This window comes from Ptychodera flava, unplaced genomic scaffold (assembly GCF_041260155.1).
Source record: "Ptychodera flava strain L36383 unplaced genomic scaffold, AS_Pfla_20210202 Scaffold_33__1_contigs__length_2856901_pilon, whole genome shotgun sequence".
NCBI classification, from domain to species: Eukaryota; Metazoa; Hemichordata; class Enteropneusta; family Ptychoderidae; genus Ptychodera; species Ptychodera flava.
In genome coordinates this window covers 224,088-249,829 of record NW_027248355.1, presented here as the reverse complement: position 1 = coordinate 249,829, position 25,742 = coordinate 224,088, and the positions used below count along the sequence as shown (strand labels likewise).

At 38.6% G+C, this 25,742-nt stretch overlaps 1 long non-coding RNA gene across 2 annotated transcripts; it reads left to right on the top strand.

The window, feature by feature from the left end:
* The first annotated feature begins 5,297 nt into the window (after positions 1–5,297).
* Positions 5,298–20,243, top strand: LOC139127556 (uncharacterized). 2 transcript variants are annotated; one of them, XR_011551048.1, is made up of 3 exons: positions 5,298–5,396; positions 16,812–17,192; positions 17,276–20,243. It is a non-coding gene; the product is annotated as an uncharacterized lncRNA (long non-coding RNA). The 2 variants fall into 2 exon arrangements; XR_011551047.1 differs by lacking the exon at positions 5,298–5,396 and adding an exon at positions 7,406–7,543.
* Positions 20,244–25,742: the final 5,499 nt, after the last annotated feature.

The window sequence follows — 25,742 nt, the reverse complement described above, 5'->3', positions numbered from 1 at the left end:
GTTATTGTATTGATTATGTGGAGCGTTGTTCACACTTGACGTATGTGTATCTTGAGTTGATGAAGATCTGCTAGTATTAATACTGGCTGAATGGCTATCAGTAGAAGCAATTTTCAGTTGTAAAGCTCTGTTAGATTTTTCGAGTTCTACTATTTTGGCTTCAAGTTTATAAACAAATGCTTGAGTAGCAGAGAGATCACGTTTTGTATCTTTCAATGCTGCCTCACGTTTCTTGAGGTCATCTTCTGCTTTTTTCAGTTTTCTTTCTTTATCTCTAAGATCTTTAACTTGCTCGCAATTGGGGTCTTCTCTCCTATCTATGGTTGTAGGAGTTGGAGCTCTAGAGAGTTGTAAGCAAGATGGACATACAAAATCATTGACAGCTTCAGCTGGTTGCGGGACACAGATTAGATGAAAGGTTCCTTGGCATTGAGAACACACACAACTTGGATGTTGTCTGATAGGATTGTGGCAAAATTGACAATCAATTGTATGATCAACTGTGTCATTTTCTGTATCTTGTTGTAGGGTATTTACTGTCTGTGGACCCACACATGTCATGACTGGATTTATGTCAACCGGTTGAGTTTGACTATTGTTAACATCACTCAAATTTGAAGTAGTCTGAGTCGATGCCTTGTTATGGGAAGAACGTGAAGAATTGTCACTTGGTATACTTAAAGTTGAAGTTTCCTGAATAGAATGTTCAGAACAATTAAATGAAGAGAGTGGATCTTGTTCCAACGTCGAGATTGTGTTTTTTGATAATTTAGCACATCTATAATGAATCCAGTGGGAACCATTGATGCAGAAGACAGCACTGGTAATGCATCTCTTTTTACATTTTGTACAATATTCTGCAGTCTCTTTTTTGCTTGTATGTTTGGATAGTAAAGCATTGGAGGTTGAGACTTTCCGAGAACGATGTTTTGTCGCAGTGTCGTCTTGAAGATGGAAAGCTTTAATAGCTTTCTCGATGCCTTTCCTGAAGTGAAGCTTTAAGTGATGCAAGTCGACAGATTTCCCATTAATTTTGGTTTGCAGAAAAATGTCTTGAATGTCTGATATATGTTTCTCTAAAAATATGTTAGTGGCTTTACCATTGATGAGCATAGAGCATTGGGTATGATATAGATTGACAGTATAGCTTTCGTCAGTATCAGGTAACTGAATTCTGAAGGTAGTTTGGACGTTGTTCCCTTTCTTGTCGAGACTCTCGTTGATCGTAACTTTCCCCAGTTCAGTCGGAAACTCTGAATAAAATTGTAAGACTGCCGATTTCAGAAGGTAATAAACGGCTGCATTACACTTGCAAACGACTCCTCCATTTGTTGACTCAAATGTGATATTATCTGGTCTTTTGGCAGCTAGTAATTGTCTCTCAAGAGTCTTTGAAACATTGAGTGTATAGTTTTTATCAAGTAAACTCACTTGGGCATCCTTTGATGTATTCTGTTGAAAAATACAGTTTCCGGGATCTCCGGCTGGAATAATATCAGTTATGGCAGGATCAGTCATCTTCGATTGAAGGTGCTTAAGGTGACGAAGGGCAACCTTGAAGTAACACACGAACTGAAGTGCGGATGACAGGAAATTTCAAGATGGCGACCACCTCCGTGAAGACAAAGGACCTCGTGAACGCAGGTTAAAAAGTTAAGTCTGGAAAAACCGCCACCGCCACCAGAAAACACCATGCAGCACAACAACAGCAATAGAAGAACAGCAAAAATTCACACGAGGACGTCAGTAGGTTAAAAAACACTAAAACTGCAAGCAAAGCTAACTAAAAACGGGTTAAAAACGGATTAAAAAAAGAGACAGCGTGTTACCAGCGTGTTAGCTTCAATCAATCGAACAGCAATGTTGGATAGCGTCTCTTATGAAGACGTGCGCGCATGCGCAACATCGTGCGTAAAAATTTACATAATCTCCTCAAGGTATAACGATAACGCTGACAGTAATCCGGACCGTTAAAACAAAAAGAAAATAATAACTCGCGCAGTGGTTAGAAGGCCGTGTTTTCACTAAAATTTAAGACATTTTCCAGTACAATGTTACCTCACAGTTTTCTCTAATAAAAAGATCATATTTCAGGGGTTCAGAATATGAAATAATCACAAATCGCTAAAATTTACAAAGGAACCCCAGTCACTACCTTAAATTGAATCGTCGACACTTTTTGCAGACAAATGCAACCAGTATAATTAAGTATATACTGGTTGCATGAGTGACGGTTTGGTTGCATTGAGTGGAATGCCTGTGGTGTTGTCACGGGCAAAGCAGCATAGGAGTTAAACACCCACACTTCGCTGGTGAAACGCTTGCTGTCAATGCTTCGTTAGTTTTACAGCATGATAATGGGTGTTATCGATGTGCTTCGGAAAGTTCCGTGTGAAAATGTGCTGGTAGTATGCGCCTCGAAAGTGCAGTGAAAGACTTAAACCTTTGCTCAAAATTTCCTCAAAATATCTTCCAACCATTTTCTTTCAACAACGAAAAAAACAATCGGGGTCACCGTGCAAATTTTGATACTGGAGAAACTAATTTCCTAAGATTTACCGATACTTGAAAGTCAAAATGGCCGTCATCCCTTTGTTATTTCTGTGGAGAAAAATAACATTTTCTATTTTTGAAAAACTAAGGCGGTAAAAATCTTTCTTACACAAAGAGTTTTGAAATGAGCCCCCACAAGTGGTGGATGTGGAAAAAATTGTAGAAGTTTGAGAGTCCAAATAATATTTATGTGTCCCTGAGGCACATTCTACCATTAACGTTGTTTTCAAAAGACACTGTTTACTTTAGTAACAATGGTTTTACAGTAGAAGTTTGAGGGCAGAATGTCAGGTCATGGGACTATGGCCAATTGCCACACTTCACAAATAAATGGAAACTACAATGTTCCTGATTTATTGATTTAATACATTAATACAAACAAATACAGCAAAATGCCTGTGTCTTAGAATATTGCTCTTCATTCATTATTTGAAACTAATGACATTTGATAATCTTTCATTGCTACAATACAATGTTACCTCTGAGGAGGACGGTGAGCTCAGCTATGGACTTAGTCATTTGTAAATGAAAACTCATCTATTGAATTCTACAGTACTGCTGAATTCAATACTGTAATATTGGTTTTCATTCAAATTCATGACTCGTAAAAATGCTTGTACGAAAAGTAGCCATCGATCACCCCCCCTCCCCCCCCCCCCCCCCAACAAAAGAAAACGACACCGGCCTTCGCCCTGTAATTTCTGTCCCAACCCTTACGGACCGCGCGACTTCGAATAGGAAAGTTGTGCATCTTACAGTTCATCTGTCATACACCGACACGGATGTCAAATTTTCTTTCATAATCAGATTTCAAGTAGACTGATCATAAAAGATTCAGTCGTGTGCGGGCGCTCCGGCGCAGTGCGACCTATGACCCTTTACTACGACTGAAGGCACACTGTACTTGGCCGGGGCAAACTCAGAAGAAAAAAAGTACCGCCCACAACTAACATTACAGACTGCTCAAATATGTAAATCATGGTAGTGTAATTTGAATATTCACCACGTGGGCTATTTACGTACATAATGACCATAATTAGTAAACGATGTGGGCGGTCTTGTTACCCTACATACTTTCAATTAACTCGCTCCTGTAAAATTTTGCTGGAGAACAGGATTTCAACAGTGTGCCTTCAGACCAACGTAAAGTTGGCGTTATCCTCATCCTCATCCTCAGCCTCGGGGATGAGGATGACGCTACAGCGTCAGCTCCACCGGCGTCAGATCCGATTATTCCCGAATGCGTCTGATGGAATGGTAAGTGTAAAAACGACTTTAAAAATGTGCTCCAAGTTTCATATCACTGTAAATGTTAATCAAAACACAGTGGGGTATGTATTTCATATTATATCATACCAGTATATTGATGGTGCAAATACAGCGATCTGATTGGTCGAGACGCGACAAGAACCGTGCTATAGCGGCGATATACCACGGCTGGCATGCGCACTGGCTCTCGGCTTGAGGAAAGTCCTTTTATGACGTCCCATGCCAGAATTTCAATATACTGTTATGAAAAAATAGCAATAAATCACACCCAGTGACGGTATACCTCTCGATTTTGACCATTTCACTTCATATATGCACTCGCTATCGCTCGTGCATATATGTCGTGAACTGGTCAAAATCTCGTGGTATACCATCGCTAGGTGTGCTTTATTGCTTAAATATTTAGTAACCTCTCCTCTAATATCCGTTTCTCACGATGTAGTTATAACGCAACATTCGTAGCCCTTAATTTCCTTAAAGTTCAAAGGTTGTACGTTTAATATGTTGACTTTTCTGGCCTCAAGTCATAGTTATACCAGTTAATTGTTTTATATGTCCTCTGAATAATTAGGTCTTTTATATCGCCTGTCATGGTGGCGATTTTTACACATTTCGGACCACGTATACTTTTTTGCACCAATTTTTGGAAAATCTTAATGCAAGAGTTGAGAGGATACCAGCAAACACATCCATGGATCCATGGACTGAAAATTACGAACATTTCCAAAAAACTAGTCTGTATGAGATATTCTAACGATAAAATATTACCTGGGAACCAGTTTTACGATTCAAAAGAAAGTTGAGAAAGAATGGAGCTGTTATTTTTTTAAGTTTTGGGCAAATTTTATCATTTATCCGTCATCGGGTGGCGCAACTTTGGCAATTTTCGGATACGACGCTGAAGCTGACGCTGAGCAGCGTCATTTTCAGCGTCAGCTGGAAAGGTCACCTGAGGCTGAGGCTGAGGCTGAGGATGACGCCAACTTTACGTTGGTGTCCTTCAGTCGTAGTGAAGGCTAGGTCGCAGTGCGCCGGAGCGCCCGCACACAACTGAATCAGGCGTCGAAGAATGGGGGATTTTTTTGGTACGTGTGTCTCCCCGACTCAGAAAATCGCCGACATTGCGGAAAAAAACTTTGTCTAGTAAAAATGTCAACACAAATGCCCTGCATAAGTATAAAATGTATCATGTAAGTCATTGAAAAATAATCGATAGTTATGTGACAGATTTCACCCTTTGAAACCCTTTTCACTTCTTAAAAGTATAACATATATCCAAGAATGTAGTAATTCAACATTGCTACATGTAGATCACTGCATAGACAACAGTGACTATAGCTCTGATTTCTTGACGACTGTCGAAATCGGCAACAGAACCGAAATCTACAGCTATAGCTGCAAATCTATGAACTTTGCGCATGTGCAGGGATGAGATCGGCAGGGAATACAAACGGTACAACACCATTACTGTGATCGGCCAGTCATTGCACGGCAGCTGTTGTCAGAAAGGGTCACCTCGGAAATCGTACCCCGAAATGCACAGAAGATCGATTTTGACGCTAAAAGGATAGCAGGTATGAATTTAGAGATGTAGTGGTAGCCATCGATGCTGCTTTACTGAGTGAAATGTGCCTTTTTGAAAGAGAAATCCGTCTCCTAACTCACGACAGCCATTTTGTTCCCAAACTTCCTCTCTGGAGTCTCGTGGGCCGTGGACACAGCGACCTTCGCCTTGACAAGGCGTAACAAATCACTAGCGATTGTGAGCATGAATCTCTTGTTTAAAGCTTGCTGTGAGCCAAACCGACCAAAACGGGGCCATGTCCATCGAAACGGGATCAAAGTACAAAAGATAGACGGCAAAGACGGCGAGTCTAATTCAAGCGCCACGAGCCACATGCCGCGAGCCAAAGTTCACGATGCACGATCGATTAGCATGTTAAGCTAGAAAAAGGTGCATTTTCACTCCAATTTAATTCATTGATTCCTTTTCATGGATAAATCAACATTCGGGCTTCAACGCCACCTTCTAAATGCATGAACTGGTGAAGCGAATGTGTGTTTACGAATTTCTACATCAAGGGGCATACGCAGAAAGGACTCGAGAGAAATTATAGGGAGGGAGGGCCAGTATTTTTCAAAATCACACCGCGTAAAATTGTAACATTAAAAATGTATCAATCAAAATTCTGTACATTAATTTTGTAGACCATATGGTAAGGTTACTATATTTCAAATATCTAGAAGATTTTTACAATATTATTTTTAAAAAATTTATGACCTTTGACCTGCCCTATCCCCCTCTGCAACTAAGCTGAGGCTATATCTTATCATACGTAAGAGTCAAAGACGGCTGGTGTCTATTGTCTTGAACTGTGACTGGTATGGGACACTGACCTTCGACACTCAAATCATCCTGTACCTCACTGATTATGCACATCTGTAAATTTTTCCAGTCCCTTTCCGGACAGCACATGTTGAATTCGTGAACACACATATCGCATGTCACCACTTCATGTACATACAGCGTGAACTATACGCCCAATTGACACTAATTGTTTTTCTCCCAAGAAAAAGTGAACAAATGTAAAATGCTCTCCGGTCGCCCGATACTGAAGAAATACTAGCTAGCAGCGTACCATCTTTAGTGGTCAAACTGTGGTACATCACAAATAAAACAATGGGTCTTTGTCGTATCCGAACCAATCAGAGCGCTTGATTTGTAAGTGCAAACTGGTATAGTGTTATGTAGAGTATGCTGTCGGCATGCTCGGATATTGAAAACGGTTAGTTATACTGCATAAGTGTTAACGTAACATTGTTCAAAAAATCTATTGGTGAACAGCCGATATGTTAGATATCGACACAAGGGCACAAGGCAACCAATCACAATGCCCTGAGGTGATCACTACATGATAATGAGACCTAAAAAGGGGTCCAACCAATCAGTGAGCTGTAAGGAGACCTTATAGGACTGCAAACACTAATCACTGCTGCTGATACATCTGCCTAGGAGAAAAATCTTAGGTCAGTTTGAAACAGGACTATTTTAGACGTGCTTTACAACCAATAAGACATTCTCAGTATAGGAGTATTGTCTCTGGAGTTAAACAGTATCGTACGGCGTATTCTTGCCATTCTGCATGTCTAGTTACTGACCGGAGGATGGTGCCAGTCGATTACAAGCTTGCAAGCTGATGTCAAAGCGTTTCCAGCTCAAAGGCCCATTCGATATAATTTCAACGGCCGTTGTCCGCGAATCCACATGACCAGCACTATTCCGGACCAGTGCATGCTTTGTAACCATGTAGTGACTTGCGGTCGACTACCTTCAGACCATGGAAGTGAAACTGAATGGTAGTTTGAGTACAGGACTCAAAAGAAGTTGCTCTGACGTTTTGCTCTTCTCAGGCGTATGCAGCTTGCATGCAGTTACTGGTGTTCACCTTACAACGTATCAATTTCGTAATCACCTCAACACAAACGTGACAGTTTGCTGAGTTTATTCCTACATTGTTCTCTTTTCTGACATTTCTATGCTGACAGGCTATGGGCAAGTGTAAATGGAGGTACAAATGAGACGAAAACAATTCCGCCATTAGGGCCTCTCCCTGGCTTCAGGACTGTTGCAGCTTGTGGTAGGCGTTTGAAATGCCCATTACAAAAATGTGCTGTGTTGCACCAAAGAATGGTATATCCAAGAGCTGGATTGGTCGTCAAGGTCTGCATGAAAAGCTTACTGTCAAATTTAACTGGAGTAAACAGTATCAGCAGGAGTGAAAAAACTGCAACACTGTGCTCCAGATCTTTCACTTTATGTATTTTTTCACACTAGGATGATTACAGTGCTTAGCACTATAGTGTGATCGCAGGTCAACACTTATCAACTTTTGGGTTTTAACGAGCCCTGCCTTCACCCCCGACACAAGATTTTTAGTCCCGAAGTCCGGCGGGGACTTATAGATTGGGTCCTGTCCGTCCGTGTGTCCGTCCGTCCGTGCGTCCGTCCGTCCGGAGCTGTTTCTCAGACACTGCTGAACCAATTTTGTTCAAACTTGGCACATAGGCATAGCACTATGACCTACAGATGCACATCGATTTATTGTGCGATATGATTCAATATGGCCACAAGGTGGCAATATTTTTGCAATTTTTCATGTCTTTGAACCATAACTCAAACATCCTAGAACCGATTCTGTTCAAACTTGGCACAAAGGCATAACACTATGGCTTACATATACATGTTGAATTATATTGCGATACGATCCAATATGGGTGTGAGGCGGCCATTTTGTTTGCAATTTTTCTTGTCTTTGAACCATAATTCAAACATCCTTGAACTGATTCTGTTCAAACTTGGCACAAAGGCATAACACTATGGCCTACATATGCATGTCGAATTATATTGCGATACAATCCAATGTGAGGGCGGCCATTTTGTTTGCAATTTTTCGTGTCTTTGAACCATAACTCAGACATCCTTGAACCGATTCTGTTAAAACTTGGCACAAAGGCATAACACTATGGCCAACATATGCATGTTGAATTATAATCATATACGATCCAATATGGGCGTGAGACGGCCATTTTGTTTGCAATTTTTCATGTCTTTGACCATAACTCAAACATCCTTGAACAGATTCTGTTCAAACTTGGCGCAAAGGCAAAACACCATGGCCTACATATGCATGTCAAATTATTTCTCGATACAATCCAATATGGGCGTGAGGCGGCCATTTTGTTTGCAATTTTTCGTGTCTTTGAACCATAACTCAGACATCCTAGAACCGATTCTGTTAAAACTTGGCACAAAGGCATAACACTATGGCCAACATATGCATGTTGAATTATAATCTGATACGATCTAATATGGGCGTGAGACGGCCATTTTGTTTGCGATTTTTCATGTCTTTGAACCATTAACTCAAACATCCTTGAACCGATTCTGTTCAAACTTGGCTCAAAGGCATAACACTATGGCCTACATATGCATGTCGCATTATATTGCGATATGATCCCATATGGGCATGAGGCGGCCATTTTGTTTGCGATTTTTTCATGTCTTTGAACCATAACTCAAACATCCTTGAACCGATTTTGTTCAAACATGGCACAAAGGCAAAGCACTATGGCATACATATGCATAGATCAATTACCCTTGTGATAGGAGCCAATATGGCTGCAGAACTACCATTTTGATGGAATTTTGTATGTCTTTGAAGCTTAATTCAAAGGTCATTACACCGATTTTGTCCAAACTTGACACAAAGATCATGCACTATGGCATACATATTACATGTCAATGTACTTTGTGACATATTCCAATATGGTTGCCCAGATTGTCATTTTTCCCCAATATCGCTGCCAGATGGTCATTTTTGGATATCTTCATGTCTTTGAGGCTTAATCATATGCAAATATTCCTTATCCAATGTTGTTGAGACTTGGTACAAAGATAAAGTACTATGGCATACATATGCATGTCTACTAATTTTGTGCTATGATCCATATGGTCAATAGACAGCCATTTGATTTCAATTTTGGTGTGATTTTTTTTATGTCTTTGAAACATAAACATAGGTCACTGTCCTTCGATGGACTGATTTTGTTTAAACGTGATATGGCTGCATTCTTGTGCACATTAATTTGTTTCATTATATGATCAGAAATGGCTGATTACAACAACATACCCGATCCCATACCATTTCTTAAATTCCACCAAACCATGTGCATAATACGGTATGTGCCATCATGACACTAGAGGCAGTAAGGGCATCGTTATGTGTGATGTAATCAAACGTTCCTTCAATGGTCATTACCGGCAGAGATGGGTCAATTTTATTGACCGTTCCTCAGATTACTTTATTATACAAGGCACAGGCCTGATGCACCCGTTGCATCAATGTCATTCCACAGCTACCTAGACCACAGCTACCAAGACACCAAAGATTATAACAAAATGGACAAGCGGGGACTGTGTCATCAACGATGACTTGTTCTATACAATGTAGGCAAATGGATGGCAGTAATCGACCGTTTCTAGACATCTTTCAATTGGTGAAACAAAACCAGCAACTGCTCATTTGCAGCAATGTTAGTGAAAAAAGGTCAAAAGATAGCAATAATGTCCCTTTAAGTGCAACTTCCCCGCACTATTTTTGTCCGTTTTCGGAAAAAAAATTGTTCGCTTTTCCAGGATATGGGACCCAAAAACTTGCACACTGTAAAAATCAGCCTTGGTGAACTTTACCTTTAAGCTGAAGTTGTATCGTTATTCTCAGAACCATTTTAACTCAATCCATTTACACTGAGGATGAGGATGATTCTAACTTTGTTGCAGGTCAACAGTGGGCAGTTAAAATGAAATTTATTTGAACTCGATGCCTCTCTGACACACATATATTTAATGCCCTCATAATGATGCAAGTGACCTATATCTGCTGGGGGTTAACCCATATTTGTCTTCTTAACCTTTTATTTTTGTAAGTAACATTTGTTTGTCAAACTCAGCAAAAAGAAAATATTGTACGTAGTTCTAAGTCAGCTTTGAGTAATGGGAGTTAATTAGCATTATACAAAATGACAGCCTACTTATCACTTTTTTTTTCTCGGAGAGAGGATTCAAATAGTACATTTTGTAATTTCAGTTTTCCTTTTTTCCCACCAAGAATTTCCCAAAGAAAATATATATATATATATATATATATATATATATATATATATATATAATATATATATATATATATATATATATATCAGGGCCTGAAAAATTTCCCAAAGAAAAAAAAAAATATATATATATATATATATAATATATATATATATATATATATATATATATATATATATATATATATGTATATATATATCAGGGCCTGAAAAATTTAATTTTTATCCACTTGTCCCAGGACAAGTAGCCACTACTTTCCTACTTGTCCGTAGCAAAAACTCACTTGCCCTGAAATTTTCTACCGGGTGGGTATAAAAAATAATTATGCTCTTACCAAGTAGTATCACAGAAATATATCTTTCATTTATTGCAGTATAACACAACTGACACATGATTATAAGTGTTTAGATGTCTATCATGTCATATAAGCTTCAATAAAGGTGTTGGTTCACTTTGCAGATTTTTCAAATTCAAAATCTGGCTGTGTGTTAACACGTGGGCCAGGTAATTTGTGACCCTCTACATGTCTGGACCTCTCCAACTCACTAGCCACCTTGCTATTGCAGCATCAGATTGAAGGATTCAAGATCTGGACCTTCTGACATTACAAAAAGTTGTCTTTGAAAATTCTCTTGATTCATGGTGGTTCTTAATTCTGTCTTGATCACATTGACTTTAGAGAAACCCCTCTCACATGCACTGGTACTGGGGGAGATAGTAAACGTATAATCAAGCAGCTTTTTCATGGGGTCACCCACTATGCTGACTGACTGTAGTTGTAAGTGAATAAACACTGAGAAGAGAGTTGGCTCTGAACCTCCTGCAGTATAATTTGAGGGCCAACCAATCTTTACAAACAGAATCTCTTTCAAACTCCGTGAAGTATGAAGATACACAAGTATCATACATCAAATCATGCATATCATTATTTCCATAAACATATATTTCCTCAGTACCCAGTGGCCAGTTGTGGAATTTAGACACTGAAGTTGTTTCAGTGGTGGCTCATTCAAGTTATCAAATCGGTCACTGATATAGTTTACAGTGTTATCAATCAAATCTGTATACTCAGACACTGTGTACTCAGGTGTCAATGCTTGACCACTGATTTCTATTTCACCAAACTTTCGATCATCAACATTGTAATTTTGCAAGAAAAACTGCATGTTATTCCCAGCAACAGATTTCAGAGCATTTAATCTGACTACAGTTTGTTCAAGTTTATAAGGAAGTTCAGTTATGAGCAAATCTTCAAGTTGAAATGCTCTAGATAGATCTGATACAATGGGTAGGTAGTCAAGCAGAAAGAACATCATCTTACCGGATAGAAGTAATTCCTTTCAAAAACCCTTTCCACGGTTTGCATCATCAGCACAGTTTCCGGCAGTGGCGTTGTGTTGTAGATAAAGTACAACTGATCTCAGATTTCGAGATATGGCTTTGACGGCCCTTTCTTTACTCGCTAGCCAGCGAACTTGTTTGACAGACGAGAAGTGCGCTAAATCTGTCTCAAAGATTCTCGAGATCTCGGCTAGTTCTCGGCGACGTTTCGGCGAAAAATGATAGAAAGAAAAAATGCCCTTCAGTATTTCTTCAAAGTCTGTCATTATTTTCAGACGTTTAGATGCATCTAAAATGGAAAGCTCGAGTTTATGAGCAACACAGTGAATTCCAACTACCGACGGTATTATTCCTTTGATTTTGGTAACAACTCCAGTTTTCTTCCCCATATTTACGGACGCGCCGTCAAAATTAGCGCAGACAAGGGATGGCGTCTTTCCGCTGTCGGGGTGAAGGTCCTGCATATTCAGATCGACTTCCGCGAGGCCTGTCACCAACGCATCGAACACTCCCTGAGACTGCGCATTCTCCACTTGGACAACGCTGACTTGTCGTGTTATTGGCAATTTCTCTTTTCCTACATAACGAATGTACGTTATTTCTTGCTCAACAACGGATCTATCGGTGCTACCATCAGCTAGTGCACTGACGAAATTTGCGTCTTTAATCTCTCCAGAAATCCGCCGTTTCAAATTATTGGCGATAGACTTCATAAACGTTGTGCAACCGTGCGTATTTATGTAATTGTGTCCGAGCGGTAAACCATTTTTGAGTTGAACACGGCACAAGAACTCGAAATCTGAAATGGCTTTCCGGCCTTTATGACAGCATATGCAGTATTGAACAAATATCTCAATTTATCCTTCTGTTGTGCGTCCATTTTCGCGAACGACTTGGCAATTAGTGTGTCGAGTACACTGCACGTAGACTGAACGTCTTCCACAGACGAGCGGAAAGTTGACTGCGTATCATTATATTACCATGCCCTGCCAGTCGCATTTTGATTTGTCGAGCTGAACCACGTGACTGACCACAAATACACAGTCATGGTCTGTTTACATTCCCGTGAATATGAATAATAAGATTAACAACTCAAAGTATTGTAACTTTACAGCTCAAACGTAATTATAATCAATCACAAAATGAAAGGGAGCACTTGTAGGTCAAGTTGAGATACTTTTTTCTGAAAACATCTCAGGATTTGCCAAATTTTTACAGCGCGCGTGACTGTTCGTCGCGTATTGCTCAGTTTTTGGGGCCCAGTTGTCGTTCGCTCCTGAAATTTTCGGAAATTTTGACGGTTTTCTTGGGTTCGCAGATAATATAATGGAAATAACAGACTCCGCTCTGACCATTAACGTTTATTTGTGGGCGCGGGCTCGAGGAAAGCCAAATTAACGGGCTCGGCAAGCCTCGCCCGTTAATTTTTGGCTTTCCTCTCGCCCTTGCCCACAAATAAACGTTAATGGTCAGCGCGTCGCCCGTTATTTCTATAGTTTGTTGTCGGTAATATTGGCGAGTACAGGACAAATGCTCATTTGTGATATCGTGCGATTTCAGCGCGTCGATTCTAAAACTTGAAGTACCTCTCACTAAAGCACTGTTTTTGTCAGAAATATGCGGAAAATTTCGACAATATGCACAGTACATCGTCTCGTTGCCATCGTCGTAAGTCACCCATGGCCATGACGTCACCCACTGTTTTTGAAACTTACGTACACGTTTCTCACGGTCATATTTCCGATCTTTTGAAAGTTTTTCCTCGCTCTGTGGGCTCTCTTTCTCGTCAGTTTTCTTCCTCTTATTTCCGTTATCGAAAAGTTCTTGACCGATTTCGTTGCTGCCATCTTTACGGGTACGGTAATTCCAAATCTGAAGAGACTCATCATGGAGACGCCTTTGGCTAGAGACGATGCTCTTCTGAGCAAGTGTATGGCGAACAATGCGTTGCCGCCAAAATACGGCATTTTCCCAAATTGATACAGATTGATACAAAGTTTAGAAAAGAAATGTCGCCGATTTATTTCACTCGCAGCTTTACGGTATGTTTTGACTCGGCAAGGTCATGCGTTGCCAAGCAATTTGATCATACTATTCAAATTACATGAACTTCAAGCTGTGATAACGCACAAAGACAGACGACACGAAACTTGATCTTCCGTCTGCCTGCGGACAAGTAAGGGTCTTTTTTGTACTAGTCCGTATCGGAAATTAGTCTGTCCCGGGCATCGGGCTAGCGTAATTTTCAGGCCCTGCATATATATATACACACTGGTATATATATTATATATTATATATATATATATATATATATATATATATATATATATATTGTTTGTATGACAGGCTAATTTGCATGACTTCAAGATAATCTGTATAATGAATTATTCAACATTAAAGATCCATTAGCTGTAACTTTGGTCATTTTTAGTCCGGGGGGACTTATAGGTTTTGGTCATGTCCGTGTGTGCGTGCGTCCATCCGTCCGTCCGTTCACGCAGATATCTCAGACATGCCCATTTCAATTTCTTTCAAACTTTGCACAAGGATAGTTCCCTACCCCATACAGATGCACGTCGATTTGTTTCACAATGCGATCAAATTTGGCCGTGTTAGAGGACTTTTTAGTTTTCACCTCCATAGACTCCCATGTATAAGGCACTCCATAGACTCCCATGTATAAGGCCAAGAAAAATAAAAATTTAGTTTCTCATCGTATTCATATTGCAAAAAGGATGCAGTGACACAGTTTTTAGTCCCCACTGATGAAGTCCAGGGGGCTTATAGATTGGGTCATGTCCGTCCGTGAGTCCATCTGTGAGTCCATCTGTTCACGCAGATATCTCAGATATTTTGACAAAATGTCACATGACCTTGGTGACCTTTGACCTCAAATATATATATTTGTCCATAACTCAGTAACCACAAGTGCTACACCCTTCATATATGGTATGATGGGACAGCTTATGACGCCACATATTGTACCTCATTAATTATGCACATATCTAATTTTGAGCGTGCCAATAGAGCTAGAGGTCTGATTTTTGGTATATAGGGATAACTTAGCAATACTTTTTTTTTTCAAAATATCACGTGACCTCGGTGACCTTTGACCTCAAATATACATATTTGTCCATAACTCAGTAACCACAAGTGCTACACCCTTCATATATAGTATGATGGGACAGCTTATGACGCCACATATTGTACCTCATTAATTATGCACATATCTAATTTTGAGCGAGCCAATAGAGCTAGAGGTCTGATTTTTGGTATATAGGGATAACTTAGCAATACTTTTTTTTTTCAAAATATCACGTGACCTCGGTGACCTTTGACCTCAAATATACATATTTGTCCATAACTCAGTAACCACAAGTGCTCACACCCTCCATATATGGTATGATGGGACAGCTTATGACGCCACATAATGTACCTCATTAATTATGCACATATCTAATTTTGAGCGAGCCAATAGAGCTCAAGGTCTGATTTTTGGTGTGGAGAACTTAGCAATACTATTTTTTTTGTCAAAATGTCACGTGACCTCAGTGACCTTTGACCTCAAATATACATATTTGTCCATAACTCAGTAACCACAAGTGCTACACCCTTGGTATGATGGGACAGCTTATGACGCCACATATTGTACCTCATTAATTATCCGCATATCTAATTTTGAGCGAGTCAATAGAGCTAGAGATCTGATTTTTGGTATATAGGGATAACTTAGCAATACAATTGTTTTGACAAAATGTCACATGACCTCGGTGACCTTTGACCTCAAATATACATATTTGTCCATAACTCAGTAACCACAAGTGGTACACCCTTCATATATGGTATGATGGGAGACTTGAAGATGCTTCATACTGTACCTCATTAATTATGCATACATCTAATTCTGAGCAAGCCCATAGAGCTGGATGTCTGTTTTTGGGTATATAGGGATAATAATAGGATAGAAATTTTTTATACCAAATGTCATGTGACCTCGATGACCTTTGACCTGAAATATACGTTTGTGTCGATAAATACGTAACCACAAGAGCTATGTCCTTTATATTTAGTAGGGTGGGAAACCTTATGACAACACACGCTTTACCTCATTAATTATGCACACATCTAATTCTGGGCAAGCGAATAGAGCTAGAGGTCTGATTTTGGCATATAGGGATTAATTAGCAATACAATTTTATTTCAAAATGTCACGTGACCTTATGACCTTTGACCTTGATTATACATATATATGCATAACTCAGTAACCACAAGTTCTATACCCTCCAATTCTGATAGGATATTACACCTTAAGATGTCACACCTTGTACCTCATTATTATGCGCGTATGTATTTCTTGGCCGGCCAATACAGCTATAGGTCTGATCTTTTTTCCCGATTTAGAACCATAACTTAGACATGCCTCATGTGTTTCAAATTGGGAACAACGACATAAACCTATGTGCCCATAGATCTCAACATATACACTCCAGTGATACTTCTTAATGACCACATTTCCCTGCCCCATCAAGACTAATACTCCCCTATTACAAGTTGGGACTATGTCATTGTCAATGACGTGTTAAAATTGTGTTTGTACTGTGTATCATCGCAGTTTCTGGTTTGATCCCGGACCCATGGAGAAATTGCTAACATTTAGCTCATTAATATACCCTATATGAGTATAATCTGCATTGTTATTGTTTAAGTTTTATATTCAGGTCCGGATTAGAATACATTTATCAACAATAACAATGATCAATTGACATTCACAGGCTGTGCTGGCAAGCAGAACTCAGGGCATTGGTCATGATGATCGGATTATAGTAAAATTCTGTAGTTGATACATTGAAACAGAGGTATGAAAAATTAGTCAAAAGTTACAGCTAATGTCACTTTAAAAACTGTCTCATTCTTTATACTATTTACACATGGACGTAATATTTCTTTCACATTTATTCCATTTATTCTTATACTTCAGAATATTCAAAAACATTTGTTGCAGTAGCGTCTTGTCAGCAAGATTAACCATCAAGGGGAAGCAATGTGCCGAAAACATGAGTCAGACAGCAACCTATGTTGAAACAGGAAAATCTCTCGTTCAAGCTTATGACAAACTTTTACACGGAGAGAACATAAAGAAAGTCATTTGGATGGTGAAGAAAGGACATTTGTTTGTGAAGAATGTGGAAAGAGTTTTACACAGAATGAAGCCATGAAATACCTCACACTGAATCATATTTGTGAACAGCCGTTTGTCTGCAAAGTATGCGGTGAAGGCTATCAAAGCACTAACTCTCTAAAAATCCACACCGGGACACATACAAATGAAAAGCAATTCATCTGCAAAGTATGTGGTAAGGTTTTGCACAGACTGAAAATCTAAATGTCCACATGGGGACACATATAAATAAAAAGCCATTCATCTGCAAAGTGTGTGGGAAGGGATTTACAAGGAGTGGAAATCTAAAAGTTCACATCAGGATTCATACAAAGGAAAAACCATTCATCTGCAAAGTGTGTGGGAAGGGTTTTACACACAGTGGACATCTAAAAATTCACATCAGGACACATACAAATGAAAAGCCATTTATCTGCAAAGTGTGTGGGAATAGTTTTTCACAGACTGGAAATCTAAAATTTACATATGAGGACACATACAAATGAAAAGCCATTTGTCTGCAAAATATGTGGTAAGAGTTTTGCACAGCATGGACAGCTAAAGGTTCACATCAGGACACATACAAAAGAAAAGCCGTTTGTCTGCAAAGTGTGTGGGAAGGGTTTTGCAAGGAGTGGAGATCTAAATGTTCACATGAGGACACATACAAATGAAAAACCATTTGTCTGCAAAGTGTGTGAGAAGGGTTTTGCAACAAGTGGAAAACTAAAAGTTCACATGAGGACACATACAAAGGAAAAGCCATTTATCTGCAAAATATGTTGTAAAAGTTTTGCACAGCATGGACACCTAAAAGTTCACATGAGGACACATACAAAGGAAAAGCCATTTGTCTGCAAACTGTGTGGGAAGGGTTTTGCATATTGTGGGTACATAAAAGTTCACATGAGGACACATACAAAGGAAAAGCCATTTGCCTGCAAAGTGTGTGGGAACGATTTTACAGCGAGTGGAAAACTAAAACTTCACATGAGGACACATACAAAAGAAAAGCCATTTGTCTGCAAAGTGTGTGGGAAGGGTTTTGCAAGGAGTGGAGGACTAAAAGTTCACATGAGGACACATTCAAAGGAAAAGCCATTTGCCTGCAAAAAATGTGGTAAGAGTTTTGCACAGCATGGACACCTAAATGATCACATGAGGACACATACAAAGGAAAAGCCATTTGTCTGCAAAGTGTGTGGGAAGGGTTTTTCAATGAGTGGAGGACTAAAAGTTCACTTGAGGACACATACAAATGAAAAACCATTCGTCTGCAAACTATGTTGTAAGAGTTTTGCACAGCGTGGACAGTTAAAAGTTCACATCAGGACACATACAAAGGAAAAGCCATTTATTTGCAAAGTTTGTGGTAAGAGTTTTGCACATTGTGGATACGTAAAAGTTCACATGAGGACACATACAAAGGAAAAGCCATTTGCCTGCAAAGTGTGTGGGAAGGGTTTTATAACTAGTGGAGATCTAAAAGTTCACATGAGGACACATACAAAGGAAAAACCATATGTCTGCAAAGTGTGTGGGAAGGGGTTTTCAACGAATGGAGGACTAAAAGTTCACTTGAGGACACATACAAATGAAAAACCATTCGTCTGCAAACTATGTTGTAAGAGTTTTGCACAGCGTGGACAATTAAAAGTTCACATCAGGACACATACAAAGGAAAAGCCATTTGCCTGCAAAGTGTGTGGGAAGGGTTTTATAACTAGTGGAGATCTAAAAGTTCACATGAGGACACATACAAAGGAAAAACCATATGTCTGCAAAGTGTGTGGGAAGGGGTTTTCAACGAGTGGAGGACTAAAAGTTCACTTGAGGGCACATAAGAAGGAAAAGCAATTTGTCTGCAAAGTATGTGGTCAAAGGTTTGCACAGTGTGGACATCTAAATGTTCGCACACACTAATACAACTAAACAGCCATTTGTCTGCAAAATGTGTGGAAAGGTTTTTGCATGAGTGGCTATCTAAAGATCCACACCAGGACTCATACTAATGAAACTCCTTTTGTCTGCAAAGTATGTGGTAAGAGTTTTACACAGAGTAGAATTTTCAAAGATCACATCAGGACACATACAAGTTAAAAGCCATTTGACTGCAATATGTTTAGGAAGGGTTTTACTGCGAGTCGAAACGTTTAAGTTAACAGCAGTTAGCATATAAATGATAATTCCTTTGTCTGCAAAGTTTATGGTAAAAGTTTTTCACATGGTTGAAGTCTGTCATATCACATGAGTACTCACAGAAAATGAACAATTTGTTCAAAAATCTTGATGGTAAGAAGTAAAAAGTCATTTTCTGCAAAATCGTAGGTAAGAAATTGATAGAGTGGCTGTTGTAAGTGATACATTAGGATCAGGGGTACCTAAGAGGGTGTAGCTTTTGAATTAGAATGACAGCCTTGACACCATGTAGGATAACTTTGATGGGAAAACGATAGCTGCTGGAATGGAATCCGTAAGCTTGGTCAACTAAAACGATAGCTTTGAACATATTTTGATGTCGAGGGCGTAAAACAAGATGGCTGGCAGCAAAAGCAGTGGTAACGGCGGTAAATATTTTACTGGTTTTCTACAAAATATTACCACGTTGTGTTGTGTAAGAGGCCATGTTCAGTGAGGTTCAGGTTCGATTACACTTCTGTAAAGTTCCAGAGTTGGTAAAGGCTCATCAAGATTTCAAAGTCAGCTTCAGATAAGTTTTGGGAAGTCTTAACTCTGGAAAACAGACATTGCCTACATTAATAACGAATACGTCTTTACAATATCATATACATTCTAATCCATGTGCATGTATTAGAATAGGACGTAACGATAGCCTGTTGAGTGATTTCTCTGCAAGTTTTGTAAAATGGGGCAGAAACTTTACAGAAGTGTAATCGAACCTGAACCTCACTGAATGCGGCGTCTTACACAACACAACATGATGAATTTTTGTTGAAAACGGGTTAAATATTTACCCCCGGTACCACTGCTGTTGCTGTCAGCCATCTTGTTTTATGTTCAAAGCTATCGTTTTAGATGACCAAGCTTACGGATTCTATTCCATCAACTATCGTTTCCCTACCCTAGCTATACTGCACGGTGTCAAGGCTGTGATTTTCATTCAAAAGCTACTCTTTCTTAGGTACCCCTGAAGATGCTCTTGCCCAATAAGAAGAGTACATATCTGGCAGCTCGACTGTGAGAATTGTGTAGCTTATATGATGGTCGGTGTAGCATGGCTTCCGTTATTTGTTCTTTGTCTCTCATACTCTGTTAACTATGCTCTCTCCTTCATAGAAACTATAATTAATGGTAATTTGCGTATTGAATGAATTTATGTCCTACACACTATCTAAAGAATTACTCCCAAATTTAATGAAGCCACCCATACACTCGAACTGTTCCATATGCTAACCATGCTACAAAAATCGGTGGGTGTGGTCGATATGCATTATGCATGCATGTAGGTAGGTAAGTAGGTATGCTTACAAGCTTGTCTATTTGTGTCTATGAATGTATGTTTTTATGTCCACAAAACCTCAGATAGCCCTGTGTGCACTACATCTGTATTTTGGTGTAAAATATTGTGTTATGTGTTGAAATACTCCTACAGTTGAAATGAAAATTGGAAGTGTCAAAAAATATGTAAAGAGTTGAAAAATGTAAAAACAAAATAAATATCTAGAACTTAGTTATTTCATTATAGAACTTAGTTATTTCATTCGTAGTTTAGTTGATAGTTGATTTGTATTTTATGTGGATTTTGTGAATTGTTCATAAGGCTTAGCATGTTAAACTTTGAACTTTTTGGAAAGGTATTTAGATTTTCCATCTTAGTGAAACGTTTGTGATATGATCCGCTAAAGAATTTCTTTTCAGGTCTCTACTGATGTTCTCATTCATTCTTTTTAAAATTCATGACAAATAGCAATTAGCACTGTAATGTTTATTATATCTGGCATTAAAAATACTGTTATATTCATTAATCACTCGTTGCAATTATTCAAACTTTGTCATGAAGGTTCCATTGAAGAGATTCAGTGATTTTATATTCACATTTACTTATAACATAAAGGTTTTTTACTGTTTCATTTTATTCACTGATGGTGATTATGCTTTACGTCCTTAAACTATATCTACATAACTTTGTTACGAATACCAATACGACATTGGAACATAAGCATTTAACAGATGATGTACACACCTCTTAGGTTGGCGAAAATTCAGAAGTTAGGAAAGAATCATTGACTTTCCAGCTCAGTGAATTCAGTACATTTTCAACTGTATTCGAACTAACAACACACCGCATCCATTCACCTAGCTAGCGACGATATCACAGTCACATCCGTTCGGCCAAATCCCCTACCCTTAAAGAAAGGTACCAATGGTATAGTTACCAAAACAAAGTTGTTACAATTATTCTGACTGCGGCCCCTCCACACACACAGTAGAGTTCATGAAGCACTTGCCCAAACATACTTGCTTATACAGATCGCAAACAAAACTCGATCAAAACGATGACTACATTTTAATACGAGGCACAGATTCCCTTGCTGCCTATGTGTAATGCACTGAGAAAATTTACCATCGGACATGAACTCTCAACTTGTAATACCTTTAAACTTAGTCAATCGTAAAAATCACTTGGTTTTCTTCTAACCTCTGAAAACGATGGTTAGATGAATGAGGTAAGATGCTGCAATGTTTACCTTAGCTCCGCTACATAAACGTAGCAGAATTCATAAGGCCGTCTAGTGTACTGAAAATTATGAAGTTTTGTAGGTTGGGCAGCATACCTTAGTGAAACCATAATATGGTCTTTTTGAACAACTGAAATGCATTTTGGGATGTGTAAAGGGAGTGTTATGCCAATAAGAATACAATGCCTGCCTTTACACGAAGAGGTTGTGGGATAGTATATTATGCCAAGGAATATGGCAAGACCCGTGCATATGAATTTACGACTTAAGTCTTTACTCAATACGATTTAAGTCTTTACTCACATGTTAGATGTACTTAGGTTGTTTGCATACAAATGAGATAACATTGTTTTTTACCATATTAATATCTACCACTCATTATGCACATTCAGTGCCATCACGTGCACGTGGCACCAAGGCCTTCAACATGCAACTGCTGATGTCTGACCTCTATGTTTAAACAAGTGTCATTCATTACAGAGTGCATTGTCCTGTTCCAACAAAAAGCTGTGTATATACTGACTGTGCCGTATAACTCTATCCGTTTATTTTTTTACCTTAATCAAGCACCTGTCTATTCAAGAATATACTCTCTACCCCTCACTCTATTGTATGACATTAGCTTTCGGAGACGACTGTCTCCTTCATCAGATGTACTTGTAGAATGGACAAAGAAGCAAAAGGGCAAATGCATTTGGCCTTTTGCTACTTTGTCCATTCTACAAGTACATCTGATGAAGGAGACTGTTGTCTCCGAAAGCTAATGTCATACTAAAAGTTAATCTACAGTGTGCTACCCTCAACAATATTCACAAGATTTAGTCAAGATCAACACGGCTCTATTGAAACTCACTGTATTGTGTGAAATATAGTAATGTAATTACCTCTGAATTCTGGTCTATTCTTATCGTATATCACTATTGATTGCCAATGAACCCTTCAGTATTACAGACAACATCAAGTTCCGAAAGTTGATCGTCCATTAAGTTGTTGATGATGATGATGATCATTATTACCGTTCACCATCTTCCTTCGAGGAATGGTCATCGAGAGATACAGAAGATACAAAGCAGCTGCAGCGTGGAGGCTCTAAGTCTTCAAAGATAACACCGTTTATATCTTATACAAAGATGTTACATACAGCAGGTGTTGTCCCTTCTAGTCAAGTGCTTGGGTTTTTAAAGACATTTCCTGTATGCTATATGTGCAGTGGTTATTTACACATAATTGTCATCTCATAATTCGTGCCTCTACCTAGTAATGACATATTTATGTCCAATGTTTATTTCAATGGCGAAAATCGTAAACACCAGAACAATTGTTTACTTGTTTGATTTCTCACGGTCGGTATTACTATCGTTCATTATTCACAATTCTGAACCTGAACATTGACCTTTATGCAGAATTGACGTCATTGACGTGGTTTTGTCAAGTTGACTCTGTATATAATACAAACTGATCAAAATCTATGATATACCTGTGAAGGGGTTTCATGCTTATTAGCGACACTTCATCTATCTGCAGGCATTTTAACTGATAATTTTTGGTTCTGACATAACAATTAAAGGGGAAGTTTACCCCGCGTTATTTTTATATATGTGGTAGCTTTTGCCTTATTTGACAGGAAATATTGGTTTTACCATTTAGAACTCCCGCGCTCATTTGAAAACGGGTATAACAAAATATAACAGAGTTCCATGATGGGAAAATAATGTCGTCACATACTATATAGTTGGGACCGTTTCTCCGCGAGTAAGGAATTTCAACTCGTCTACGCTCACCTCAGGCGGTGCGTATTTGCAGAACATTTGTTTCCACCTTGGGCTCGGGAGCTTCTGAATAAATAACGGTTACTCTACCATTGTTAGTATTTCTTGTGTTATTTACTGTCAAAAGCTGATTCTAACATAAACCATATACTCCAGTGACCCGATAGTACGGGTTCTCCGACTTTAATATGGATATCTTGGTGATCGGAATCAATCTATGTTAGTTTGAACCGTGTTATTATCCTAACAAGCAAGTAAGCACGCTTCAAGTGAATCAAAGCAGACAGTAGCAGAGAAGACGACAACTATTCAGAAGTGAATGCAGCGTGACTTTTTATTGCATGCCTCGTATCTCGAACGTCGCGCCCTCCAAAGAATTCAACGGCAACTCGTCGATGACGTCGCGGGCCGCACAGTCATCATTTGACTAAAAGTGAATCGGAGCTATTTTCAACTTATCAACTTTTGGATATAAAAATTTTGAAATTTCGTATTTTGCATAGGAAATCCGATTTAGGAAAATTGGCACAAAAAAAGATAACCCGCATAACAGTAGTTTAAATATATCTATTTTTACGGATTTTCGTCTCAGATGGAAATGAAGTATTTTATTATCTTTGCCAATAAACCTAAATATTTTGAGTGAAAGCTGTGTAAGTGAGGCATGTCATAAAATCATTATAGCCCAAACAAGGTACTATGTACTCTCGGGGCACTCCATCGAAAGGCTTCAGGAAGATGGGTTTGACCCGCTCAACGTTGCATTCCTCCAAGTCATACCCTGTATTATTCTTAGTTACGTAACGGGTTGCCATTGTCTCTGCCTGAGTCAAAAGATGAGCTGGCTCTAACCTCACAGTGCAAACAGTTTTCTCACCATATTTCGCAACCTATCGGAGATTTCTGTCTAAAAACGCTTCAGTACGGCTCTTTGGATATTATTTAAATTTTAAGGCCTGAAACGGGCAGCCGATTCTCTTTTGCTTTAGCACACCAAACACACAGCGAAGCAACGGGTCTGGTCCATAGTTCAACCTTGCTTTCGCTTTTTCGTGTCAAAGGGTTCTCTGTAAAAAAGTGCCTTTCTTAATGACTAAAATATAGGCAGTTTTTTGTTCACGTGTTCACACACGTGAGCATATGTCGCAGCGATGTCTGTCTGTCTGTGTGTCTGTCTGTCTGTTTGTGTGTCTGTCGGTCTGTGTGCTCGATATCTAAAAAACGGCTCATAAGATCGGAATCAAATTTGATAAATAGATTCAGTTCGGAAATGGCAAGAACTAATTAGTTTTTGGTGGGTGTGGCTTGCTTACTTTTTGCTCATTTTAATAATTAATGATTTAGAAAAACGGATATATATTGACAACGACTGCGCACAATTTGATGAGATTTGCTAAAATGTTGATCACATCAAGATATATCAGCTGTGAAAAAATTAGGGGTAACATAGAAGATAATGTATAATTTGCATATTTAATGAACTTTCTAATTAGGGAAATATATCTGATTTTACTTGATCAAACTTGACAAAACTTGGCATCTAAGTTGAAGATACTATGATTTATGTCCAATGTCCAATGAAGTTTTATTCATGTAAAAGGCCACCGCCCATCAAACTGAAAATATACAAGTTATATAAGAAAGAAAATGTGGACACGTGATGCTTAAATTCATCAAATGTACACACAACACTACTTCTGTTGACAATGACTTACAATGACTTCAAATAATTTTCTCTCTCACAAACATTGCCTTATATATAAAGATTGACAAATTAAATATAATGTTAGGATTCTTTGTGAAAGTAAAGATACGACTTTTTCTCTAGTCAGATTGTTATATAAAAAAAATTAAGGTAGTTAATCCCTTCGAAGTGTTGTATAAAGTGGACAAAACGCAAGAAAGTGAATCTCATCTTCTTGGACTGAAACACTTTGCTTTTCACAAAAGAGGCAAATTCTGTTCTGAACATCAATGCCTATGATTTAACATTATTGAAAGTCATTCAGCATTTTGACTTCATCAAACTCTTAATTTACATATTTCATGAACTTTTAAATTAGGGGTATTTATTTGAAATGACGACCAAAATTGATTAAACTTGCTATGTGTATTAAAGATACTATAATATAACATTGTTTAAAGTCATTGAGCATCATTACTTTAGCCAATTCCTTATTTGCATATTTAATAAACTTTCCTAATTAGATATATATATCTGAATTGACTTGACCAAAGTTAATGAAACTTGCTATGTACATTGACGATACTATGATATAACA